We start from the raw sequence: 12,048 nt of genomic DNA on the forward strand, positions 1-12,048 counted from the left end.
TTACGCCACTGGCCCAAGGCTTAACCCTTTGACTTCAGCATGTCTGTAACTTTCCTCACATTTTAAAAAGCTGTCTCTTCCTCCAGCATCAACGCTTTCTTTAACCCATTCCTAACTCTAATCCCAATCCTTCCCATCCACCCCCTTGCCTCCCTCAGAAGAACATCTTAAAACACTATGGTATAAATTTAAATTAACAACTTCTTAAAACTTTTTTTTGACTGCTTAATTTTTCCAAACTTTTCAGACTATTGCTATCCGTATTTGATTCACACCTTTTACTCCTTACCTGTAGGAAACCAACTGGTTGGAATGCACAAACTGCCCCTACGAGTAGGTATCAAAGGTTACCGGTCGATATAAGAAGGGAGTAGCTGCTCAAATGAGCCAACATTTCTTACTTACACCAAGAACTGCAGTTTACAACATGTTGCCTCTCACAACATGTGCTGGGGGTGGGGGGCGGGCGTTCCTGTGGTGCTAGTTAATACTCTGTCGACATACAGAATGATTTGCCGCCTCATAATAACCTGCTATGAATACTGCGATTCACCGAGTAAACGTGTGTTTGCTCATCCAGGTCTCATGATAAGTTTTCTCTTCTGTGATCCAATTTATGTAATTTCAATGTGTCTAGAAGCTGTTCTCGGAGGAAGGAGAAAGCAGTGCTGTCTGACACATGGGGCAAATAGACGAGATAGAAAATTGGACATTCAATGTTAAAATAGGAAGGCCTCCTGGATCTGTACGGAAAGCAGTCTTGTCAAATGAAAAGCTATACAACACTTCTCAGTAGGGTACAGTGAATCATGCTATCTTGTCCATGAAAGTATAAATCTACATTAAAAGCAATTTCAAGAGAAATGTATCTGAGATCCCATCTTCTGGTCTTTAAAAGGATCACTGGTCTGCCAAGAATGTCATTTCTTTTCTAGTCCATGCAGTTAACCTAATTTTTTTGCAAAGAAGAATCGTAAGTAAAACAATGCCAAAATGTATATTTCAAGAACACTGTCTCTGCAGGGCATTGTCCAGGCTAAGCCAGAAAAAGGAAATATGAAACCAAGGGCTGTAAATTATTTACAGTACTAGAAAAAAAATATTCACAAATTCCATATTAAAATGGCTTGATAAAATGAAAACCATTATCTTTATTTATTTACAGTTTCCATAGAATAATCTATTTTTTTCATAATTTTATCTTAGGTGTTTAATATTGTGTAACCCGAACTCCAAGGAGAAACTTTTGGGTCTAGTACTCAAGCCCAGTTTAGAAATTCAGATATGTGTCAAATGTTGGTCACTTGGCCATTAGACTACATTCAATTCTAACAACTTAGAAAATGGATGCTCTCTTCATAGATGCCTGGTTCCATCTTTATCTAGGACACAAAATTTGACATGTTAAGATTCTGACATGATTTAACAAATATGTCCTCTTAACCGGGAAAAATTATAAACATAAACGGCTTTGAATATTTTAGCTTGTGAAAATTTTAAAAGAGTGTAAAGGAAGAAACCATTTCATTTTTACCCTTCAGTTTAGTTACTTTCCTCCACAAACCGTAGTTCTGTCACATAGATAAAGTTTTCACATTTTGTATGTCTTTTTATATTAAGAGTCTATTTATATAGGAATTTATTGAAATAAGAGTTGCTTCCAATTTCTCAATGAACATATTTTAAAGCAAGCCTTAAATTACATTGTTTACGACCTATGGCCAGTTTTTCATGTTAACTTATGGGATGTCCTTAATAGAGCTTACATTTTAGTGCTGTTCCTCATGTCACAAAAGTCATCAGAATGTGACAAGTTTCAGTTTTTGAAAGTAAAGGGTGGAAATACTAATGTAGAAAGCTGCAATGACATGTTTTAAATGTGCAATTGCTTTTATTTCAAAGTTCGACTTAAGTGCCTTTTGAGTTAAATCACGTTAGAAAGTTTAAATTGATGTTAAAATGTAACAGACTCTAAACTAAAAGTGCATATAGAAACAATATTGAATTTCTTGTGACTTATAAAAGATTAATGACTTTAAACATATGTGCAAGCGAGAGAAATTCAAATCTCTGTTATATATAAAGGAATGCAATAACAAAGCTTTTTTTTTTAAATGAAATGTATTACTCATATTGATAAAATATTATGAATGTTAAATGTATTAGTTTATATTGTATTTGTGTTTTATTAAAGAGTATTAACTGAATGAAATGGTATGATTTTTGTGGAAACATAAGTGTGCTCTGCAGAGCTTGCATTTTGTAGTCATGTAAAAGTGTTTAATTATTTTTCATAACGTGAAGTCTTTTTTCAGATTTCGTTCCAATGAGAAGCAGAGTTTCTTGTAATAAGTTCATTGTTTAAACGTGGAGAGATGTACCCATTTGTCCAAGGAAACATTACATTGTTGGAAGATGGACTGAGATCATATACATTTGTTTCAAACCTTCTTGGAGTCACACGGAAAGAAGATGTTCCCATGACAGACATGGGAAATTGTCGAACTGTAGCAATCTGGAGTCTGGTGATGAATTATAACTGGATTACGTCTACTCAATGTAACATCAACAAACACCTTTGGCAAATCAGATTAAATTCTGCAATTTTAATATCAATGGACATTTGAACTTTCGTCAGTCTATGGCATTTTCCTGAGCAGACCTTTGCGGTTTGCAAAGGCTGTCTTAATGCTTGCTGATCTTGATGTCTTGCTGATGAAGATTCCCTGAATGCTGTACCTGTGGAGAGGTGTCATCCTCTCTGCCTTTTGGCCTCATCCCAGACATGTCCCTTTTAAACTTAGGAATTCTTTTACCCATCCCTTTCAGGAGACTCATGCCTGAGCTTCTGATATACGGACGCTTTCCCTTTTAACTTCTATTTTGCCAAGCTTAGTTAGTATTTCACTGTCTAAAATTAACTTTTTCCAAATTATTTTTGACAGTTTTGTACTTTTTTTTGTATTTTGCCCGCATGTGTTCCTCCCCACACATGTATTTCCCTTATTTGGTTAGCTGTAGGGATGACCTGTGCTCAGCCAAGGATTGACTCTGCTAAATTTGAATTGACTAATGAGTGTAAAATTTGAGCATCGTGTAATATCCGTGTCTCAGTTTTTACTATTGACTTTATTCATCTTGAATGCTTAGTTTTATTAATGTTAGTTCATCTGAATTTATTATTTTGCCACCTTAGGCAACCTTTGGTGATTATGTATCTTTATAACTTGGAGTCATGGTCTACATGACTGAGTTTGTAATAAATCTTTTAACTTTATTCCTGTTTGGAGTTTTCATTCCGTGGCCACACTCTTCATGTGTCTAAATTGTGGGTGTGTTGTTGAAATATTGTTGATGGTTCACCACACATCTTTGTGGGTCCAGAGGTCCGTCAACCTTGTTGCTCATTTGATTCCTGCGAATGATGAAAAATGTATCCACATCGTCATGAACTATGTGCAATGGGATAATGTTCCAAGCCTCATATGGCAATTACTTTAGATGTGTTACAATTTTTTTCTTTAATCTAAAACTACTTTTGACAATATCCTACAGAGGCACTAGATCCCCCATCCAGGGTTAGACTCAATATCTAGGATTTGGGTACATTAAAGGGGATTATTCAGAAGACATTGTTTTCATCTGAAGCAAATTCAAAGACATGTTCTCTACTTAGTATGCACACAGTGTTATTTATATTATAAGGATTGGTGGTTGTAAGGTGTTAATGGATTACTAAGCCGATTTGCTTTGAATAGCAGAGAGTTAGATGATTTATAGAATGATAAAAGTAATAATATATTTTTTATAGCCACAGGGGATTTGTAAACATTGGGAAGCTAAGAGTGTTGTCAGTGATACTGATACAGAGGCAGTTACACCAGGGTACTTACACATGGATGACTTCACTGAATGCTAGGATAAGAGATTGTTCAAATGGCAGTGCCCACATGGTAGCAGCGAAAATGTGTTACTCGAGCCAAGAGTCTTGCTCATGGCTATGAAGTGGACAAGGTGTACTCAAACAAGCTCACTGTGAGATGAACTCACAGTCATGGCTTAGAGTCTCCCTTATCAGCCACATTGCAAATACTGTACCATGTCCAAAAATAGAAATGAAAGAACTGCCAACCCTCTGGTACTGGCAAGCATGCCAGTCCCAGTGAGATTCCAGGGATTCAAATTTAAGCTCCTTCTCAGAACATGGATACCAGACCTGTCACTCTCACACATTGAATATACGATTGTGACAAAAACAGATCAATTTGTGATCTGGGTCACTTTGGGCTCAGAACCTACAAACTTCACCTTAGTTTTTCACCTTAGTAGGTGAAGCTAGTGCTGTGTAAACTACAGACTACTTTCTGAAGCAAAAACGACCTTGTACTGTATTTACCATGATGCAATGGGACCGACTGCATGCTGGGGTGTGAGGCAGGGTACTCCCAACTGTTTCCTGTTTGAAAAGGCTCCCTTGAGCCAGTGAGCTAATGAGCTCTGGTTGTAGCACCTTCGTGCCAGTGAGTGGTACATAAACCTGAGAGGACTTTTGCCAGCATTTCCAGCAACTCAAGAGATAGACCTGCTGCTCTCTGCTGTTGAAGGGCTAAACCCAGAAACACATGTCCAGAGTTATACAGCACTAACTGCACCTCCTAAGGCGAAAAACTACAGACTACTTTATGAAGTAAAAACAAACTTGTACTGCATTTACCATGATGCAATGCGGCTGACTGCAAGCTGGAGTGTGAGGGAGGGTGCTCCCCAACTGTTTCCAGATTGTATATTAAGCACTAAGCACAGTAGAAAATGCCCTAAAGGTTTATATCCCACTGTATACTTTAAAACATCATGATATTAAAATATATCACATTACAATACACCCCTTGTGAAATGGAACAAAAATTCATCCCCTACAAAATAGAAGCATTTTTATAAATTAAAAGTACTGTATTTCTAATGCATAGTGGACTGATATCCCATCCCAGTTTTAATATATTTGCAGAGCCTTCATATTACAGCTTTATCCTGACTAGTATCACACACTTCCATGCCAACATCTGTGAACAACTAAGTGGGACATTTTTGAAACAAATGGGGAGAAATGAAATTTCCTGTTAAGTTCCATCGCCAGGGAGAATGTTTCAGGAGAAAGATAAATTATTGTCATTTGTGTGCCATTGTTGCTCAAATCAGGAGTGCTGCTGCCACTAAGTCACTAGTGCAGCATTTACCATCGTCTATCAGTTTCCAAGTACTATCAGTGTTTAAAAAGTTGTTACGAAGGGCCTTCATCTTGGATGTACAAACGCATTTGCACACAATACTGCGACAATCTAAGTGTATTGCCACCCTCGTTAGCAGTAGGCACTTGTATCGGAGTACTGAGATACCCCTCCATCCTTGCATCATGTCCTAGTATATCAGTACTGACGCATCATAGGGAAATCCTTGAGAGCTTGAACAGCCCACCCCATCTAACCTGATCAACAGAACACCCTGGTGTCTTACTACTGGTGCATTCACTGTACTTAAAGACAGATGTGCCTCCACCGTCCAGTAATGAGTTGTCTTAATTAAGCTTTCCTGGTAAGATAATTCCGGGTGTTGACGCAGATATGCTAATTAAAAATGTATTAATGAATGTTTATGTGTTTTGATTAACGAAAAGCTCGGAGAGAAATTAATTGTAGAGAAAATAATGTGCACATTTGAAAATGTGCCCACGGGGTATGGCAGCCACTTATACGAACTTGTACTAAAATAACTAAAAATGTGTGAAATAATGAAAATATATAAGAATAATGTAGTAATATGTCATATTGAGATGTATAACCTATGTTTTGCATTCATTTGTAGAATTAACTTAGCTGAAGATATGGCCTAGTCTTTTCCAGGCCTCATACAAGAATCTGAATTTCTAGCGCACTGCTAAGAAGCTGATGCCTTAACCTGACATTGACCCACCCCATGTTAAAGTTGCTTAGCTAGCATTTTCTGCAATCTACCCACGGAGAGGAGATGAGGAAGTCAAATTGATACAATTATGTGAGGAGTAGGCTAAATGTACTTTCCCAGGACTTGAACAATGGGAGCACTGACTTAAGAGGAACATGCAACATTTTCGATACCTGAAGAGCCGGATGATGAAAACATCGAACAGTGGACCAATCCGTGAACTGAGAAAGAAGAAATATTAGAACTCATAGATTTGTAAAATTAATATTATAGGTTAGAGTCATAACTACTGATTGACTGACCAATTAGGAATTAGGGTCATGGACTGAAAAACTCTAATAAAAAGTCATGATAAGGGGCAAAAACTTCAGGTGCAGGAGATGCGAAGGGTGAATGCTGATGACGTCAGGAGACGCGGTTCGAGATTCTGTCATTGGGCTCATACTCTTGAGAGCCTGATGCGCTGCTGAGCAATTGATGACCTGAAGGCGAAGACTGACTTTGTTGCTGATCCATTCTGTGGATAGGTAGCTATGAAAATATGACTAACTTTGTGCCTTTTCTTCTAGGTACCAACTGTGCTGTTTTATAGTTTTTCTCTTAGCTAGATGTTTTCCAAAATCAAGTTTTTTAAAATTGTTTTGCATGAAGTCCCACATGCTAATGCCAATCTGAGTTAGATAAGGGTCTTTCGGGTGACTTGACAGTGACAAATGATTGACAGACTGATTTGCTGAACTCTGCTATTAATGCTGCTATATTCATCTTTGTTAGCTTATGCTGTAGCATTCGAGCATATGTTTTCTCAAGTTTTGATTAGATTATGTTACTGGTGGTCGGTAATAAACTAATTCTGTACTGATTAAATAAAGTTTGAGTTAACCAAATGCTTTAAAATTATAATTAATAGGGAAATAAAATTGTTAAATGCTTCATTGAGTTGTGGTTATTCATGAAATGATGGTTATAATTGTTTTATTGACTAATGAGTCTCTTAGTGGTTACTGATTGATTAAATTGATTATTAATGCCATTAGTCACTACGTGATGAGGATACTCCATGCGATGCAAAAGGTTCATCGGCCTATACGCGTCCCCTTGTAAGTTTACTTATTAAGGACCAGGCACGTTTGCAAGGGGTTAATACAAGATGTCCCAAAGAGATCTGCTCCCCTACGCCATTGGAAATATTTCAACTGCTGATAGGTTGCATATATTTTACTAATTTGGTAAGTGTCTCACTTTTCTGTCAATACTAAGAAGTAGGTCACTACTTTTTTGGATTCCTTTTGCAGAAAGAGATTGGGTCCATGCTTTGGACTCGCATGGGATGGGGGGTCTATGCCCATGACTTCCATGGAACTAGGCCTGTGCCCAAGACTTCCTCAGGACGGGGGCCAAACCTGCCACATGCCTGGGACACAGCACACGCTGAGGTCATAGCACATGCCCAGGAGTGCTGTGGGGCAGAGGGAGCCGATGCCGGAGACTCCTGTGGAACAGAGCTCAAGCCTAGGAAAGAGCCCATATGTTGGACTTCCTTGGGACAGAGCGTAGAGGCGAAGTCTTCTTTAGGGCAGACACCATATATGGCACCACTTTGGTGTAGGGCTGGTGTATGTAATCTATCTCCCAAACAGAAACAGCAATTCTTGAGTAAAGGATTGTTAGATGTAATAAAAAAGGACTCACTCCAGACCCCACATCTGCCAGTAATACTCAGATGTGAAAACGACCTAGAGGGAAACTAACTGATAATGGGAAAGTTCACCTCCGGGAGGCAAGAATTAAAACTATTACCCCACGCCACAACAGAATACCAGACCAAAACATTGGCCGTTATCTTATGTTCATTTATTCACAATTTGCATTGATGGTGCATGAGGCCAGTTTAGGGGCCCGACCCTTGCGGAATAGGATGCTTCATGCACACAAAAGCTACTAAGCGGCATTCCATGCCCAATGAAATACTGCACATTTCAAAGGGATTAAATCCCTCGATCATTACTATCCAAAGTATCTTACAACTCTATAGTTGAGAGACAGCCTCTAAACAAATGAGATATGGGTGCAACTAACGGCAGATCCATATGTAATAATCAAGAACAAATGCAGGAAGTAATTTACTGAAGTTGCTTCTAAACACTAAAATCCACCATGTGAACACTTCCAAACAACTCAACAACCTTCCTACACCGACATATGTTCTCTAGGTTAAAAACGTACAATGCTTTGGCAGACAAACACATAAATTGCGTATTTATGTGTGCTTTTATAAGATGTAAATCTGGTTCAAGAAAAAAACAATACTAAAATGGCATTTCTCACGAAGTAATTAGGATATGTTCACAACAATTCGTTGTTGTACCAACTGCAAATGTTTCACAGTGGAATATCTACATTTCACAGACAAAAGTATGTCAGCAATTGTTTTTTTTTTTAAATACAAAAATATTATTTTTTTGAAATACGAACATTTCTATCACCCTCTAGGGGATGTGAAACAAAAAGTAGACGAGGAATTTCGTCACAATTCATCCATATCCTAACCCTTTTATTTTGTCTTCTGAGACATGCAATATGGTTGTAGAAAAGGTGGCTGCATTGTAGATGAGTGGCTGAACATGAAGCTTTCGGTAGATGTTATAAGGGAATGAAACGAGATTTCACCCCACCAGGTATCTTATAGTAATAAAAAAAAAAGGCTCTTTCACCCTTAAATTGCCTCAGTTACTGCTGGCTCCGAGGCAGAAATATTTGGCAGCAGTGAAATTAGAAGTGATACATTTTCTCTCCAAGCTTTGATCGATAAGAGAGGCCTCATCTGTTAATCAATAAGACAGTCTGCCTGTTTGTTGTGCACGAGATGTGCACGCCTGCCCAACACTGTGATGTCAAGATTCCATTCAGAACAACTCAAGTGTGCAGGGCCCACATGGCCAGAAGCAGAAAGGCATTGTGATGACATCACTGGCGGTGCCAGGCATTACTGCCTTGAATGGATGAGTGGGGGAAGGACAGCGCTTTCACAAACACACAAAAGAAAATTACAAACGTACACAAAGTCATCTGCTGCACACCCAGCCGTGGTGAGCGCAAAGCTCAGTAAAGGCTTTTCATGCTGTGTGCAGATTATCCCTCGTCTGCCTGCGATCTCCACTCTCCTCACAAAAGACGTTGTTCAACATATGGCTGCACATTTCTCAAGTACCCATTGGATTATATGCTTCAAAACCATATTTCTGCCCCAAAACAAAATGGTGGCGTACTCTCCTATCTCTAAAATGTATGACAAATTTAACATTGTCAAAGCCCACCGCAGAACAAGACAATGCACTGATTTCTTAGACCGGGTTATATCTGGAGCTTCCTTCGAAATTGCTCCTTTTGCCATTTTACCACAGCAATGATCTTCTAGTGCTTTGTGTTGGTATAAGGAAAATAGTCATCAGTCCTTCAGACATGGTGTTCCATAGGTCTCAATAGTCTCACCTCTTCTCTTTAATTAATGTATGCCCCCTGTGGCACATACGCTCCATTTGATGGGAGATCAGTTCTATTCATAGAGTGATAATACTCACAAAGTGGAAACAAAATAATTCTCTACTTTCGCAATGAACAATGACTAACTTCTTCCCTTGTTTTTTTAAATTTTGTACAATTACAAATAATGACATTAACAAATGGTCACCTCCCCTCTGTCTAGAATCTAAGCAGTGTGGTAAAAAGTCATCGGATCCTTCCTATGTGTAGGGGGACAATGCAAAGAAAGGAAGAAGAATCCATCTCCCTATGAAACAAAAAAGTCACTGGCTGAAACGTAATAATGGTCATAAAAAATGTCAGCACCAGATCCACTTCACCAGACTCACCTAGTTTCTTACAAGTCTTGCATTAAGCGCAGAGTTTTTTTTACTGACAGTTTAATTTTTGAGTGATGTGTTTTTAATATTAAAGTGCGAGTTAGCAGTCAAAAAGAGTAGTGATCTAAAATAAATTTGAATGGACACCACCTATCTCCATGCAGTGGGAAAATCAAAATGGTTGTACTAATGAGATGCAAATTAAAAAATAAATCTCAAAGCTTAACATGACTCTGAAGTATTCCAGCATGGTGAATCAGCATGCCTCGATTCCATGAATGCCTGACTGCATGTGAAACGGACATCGGATTTCTTTTTGTTCCTGGCATCACCCTAATCGAGCGTCTGCATCAGTGTTTGCAGGGTCCCTTTTCAAGTGGCCACTGCAGCTTGCCCCATCCACTCCCCATGCCAGCACTGCTAGTTACAAAACTAACTAGCACACTCCTTCAAGTGTGACAGTTCAGACTATTCCAGACCCCCAAAGCTATGACAATAGCTTGGAAGGCACCTATTTGTATTTTTAGGATATTCTCAAATAACAACCAACTGTATTGTACTTGCCTCTAAATTAGACAAAGAGTGCCACCATGTGGCAGATTATCATAGGTGCCAGTGTTGACAATTAAGTGCTGGTACCGAGCACTGGAAACCAATGCCTCAAATTAGGTACTGGTCTGCACAGAGGCCTAGAAACATCCATGGTAATGCAGGCTCCAGAACCAGTCTTTTGACCCAGTGGGGGGCACCAGTGTGCCATCATAGTGGGCACTGGACTAAGGTCTATGCTGTTATGTGATGCCTAGAATGTGGCACTGGCATCAAGTGTGTAAGTGAAGTATGGGTGTACAGTGAGCATGTAGCACATGGATGGAAACAGACCTATGGTTGCTTTGTATCTGGGTACAGAGGCTAATGAGATCCAACTAAGATGACCCTGGAGTTAGCATGGGATAAGATGGGAGGCTGATGACAGCTTACCCCAGACAGTGGAAGTGTATTGCCTGCATTTGTTTAACTGGCGGGTGAAGACCCAAACACTGAATTGAGGGAGTATGGAGATAGAGCTACTTTTAGAAATTCAAAGAGGGGCTTGTTAGCAAAGGCGGCTGAATAGTTCTTCTGACCTTCTGTCCCTAATTAATGTAAGGCTTATGACAGCGAGGTGCAGAGACTGAACACTTAATTGTGCCCGTGGGTAGGAAGGTGGCTTTCTTCTAGCATCGTTACCTCCCCTTTTGACCAGTTTGTCAGTGTGTTTTTACTGTCTCATCGGAATCCTGCTAGTCAGGACCCTAGTGCTCATAGTTTGTGGCCTATGTATCAGTGTGTTTTACTGTTTTGCTAGCATGCTTGACTGTGTCACTGGGGTCCTGCTAACCGGAACTCCACTGCTTATGCTCTCTCTGTTTACCAAATTTGTTACTATAGTTTAGTGATTTCATATTCCAATTCAGACTGGCACATTGGACCCCCCTTATAAGTCCCTAGTATATGGTACCTAGGTACCCAGGGCACTGGGGTTCCAGGCGATCCTTATGGGCTGCAGCATTTCTTTTGCCACCCATAAGGAGCTCATACAAACACTCCTTCAGGACTGCCACTGCAGCCTGAGTGAAATGGTGCACACATTTCACAGCCATTTTCACTGCACCAGGTAACTTGTAACTCACCTATATGTCTAACCTTCAGATACTGAAGGCTAGGTACAAAGTTACTGTGTGTGAGGGCACCCTTGCACTAGCAAAGGTGCCACCACGTTGTCCAGGACCAATTTCCCGGACTTCGTGAATGCGGGGACACCATTATAAGCGTGCACTACATATATGTCAATACCTATATGTAGCTTCACAATGGTAACTCTGAATATGGCCATGTGATGTATTTAATATTGTGAAATTGAACCTCCAATCCAAATCTGATATGGGGGGGCCAATTCCATGCACCCTGGGGGCTCCACCACAGGCCCACAGTACTGTCAAACCAGCCCTCCGCGGTTTCCACTGCAGCCCCAGCTGCTGCCACCTCACAAACAGGTCTCTGCCCTCCAGGGATTGAGCAGCTCAATCCCAGGAAGGCAGAACAATGCATTTCCTTTTGGAGAGGGGTGTTCCACCCTCTCTCATTGGAAATAGGTGTTACAGGCATGGGAGGGGTATCCTCCCAGAGCCTCTGGAAATGCTTTGAAGGGCCCAAACTGTGCCCTCTTTGCATAATCCAGTCTACA

The 12,048-nt window shown here is 39.8% G+C and overlaps 1 protein-coding gene across 3 annotated transcripts in view; it reads right to left on the minus strand.

Annotated features, from left to right (window-relative positions):
- ZBTB16 (zinc finger and BTB domain containing 16) overlaps positions 1 to 12,048 on the minus strand; it is a 392,305-nt gene that overhangs the window by 143,918 nt on the left and 236,339 nt on the right. The window lies entirely within an intron of this gene.

Source organism: Pleurodeles waltl, chromosome 3_1 (genome assembly GCF_031143425.1).
Source record: "Pleurodeles waltl isolate 20211129_DDA chromosome 3_1, aPleWal1.hap1.20221129, whole genome shotgun sequence".
Taxonomy (NCBI): Eukaryota; Metazoa; Chordata; class Amphibia; order Caudata; family Salamandridae; genus Pleurodeles; species Pleurodeles waltl.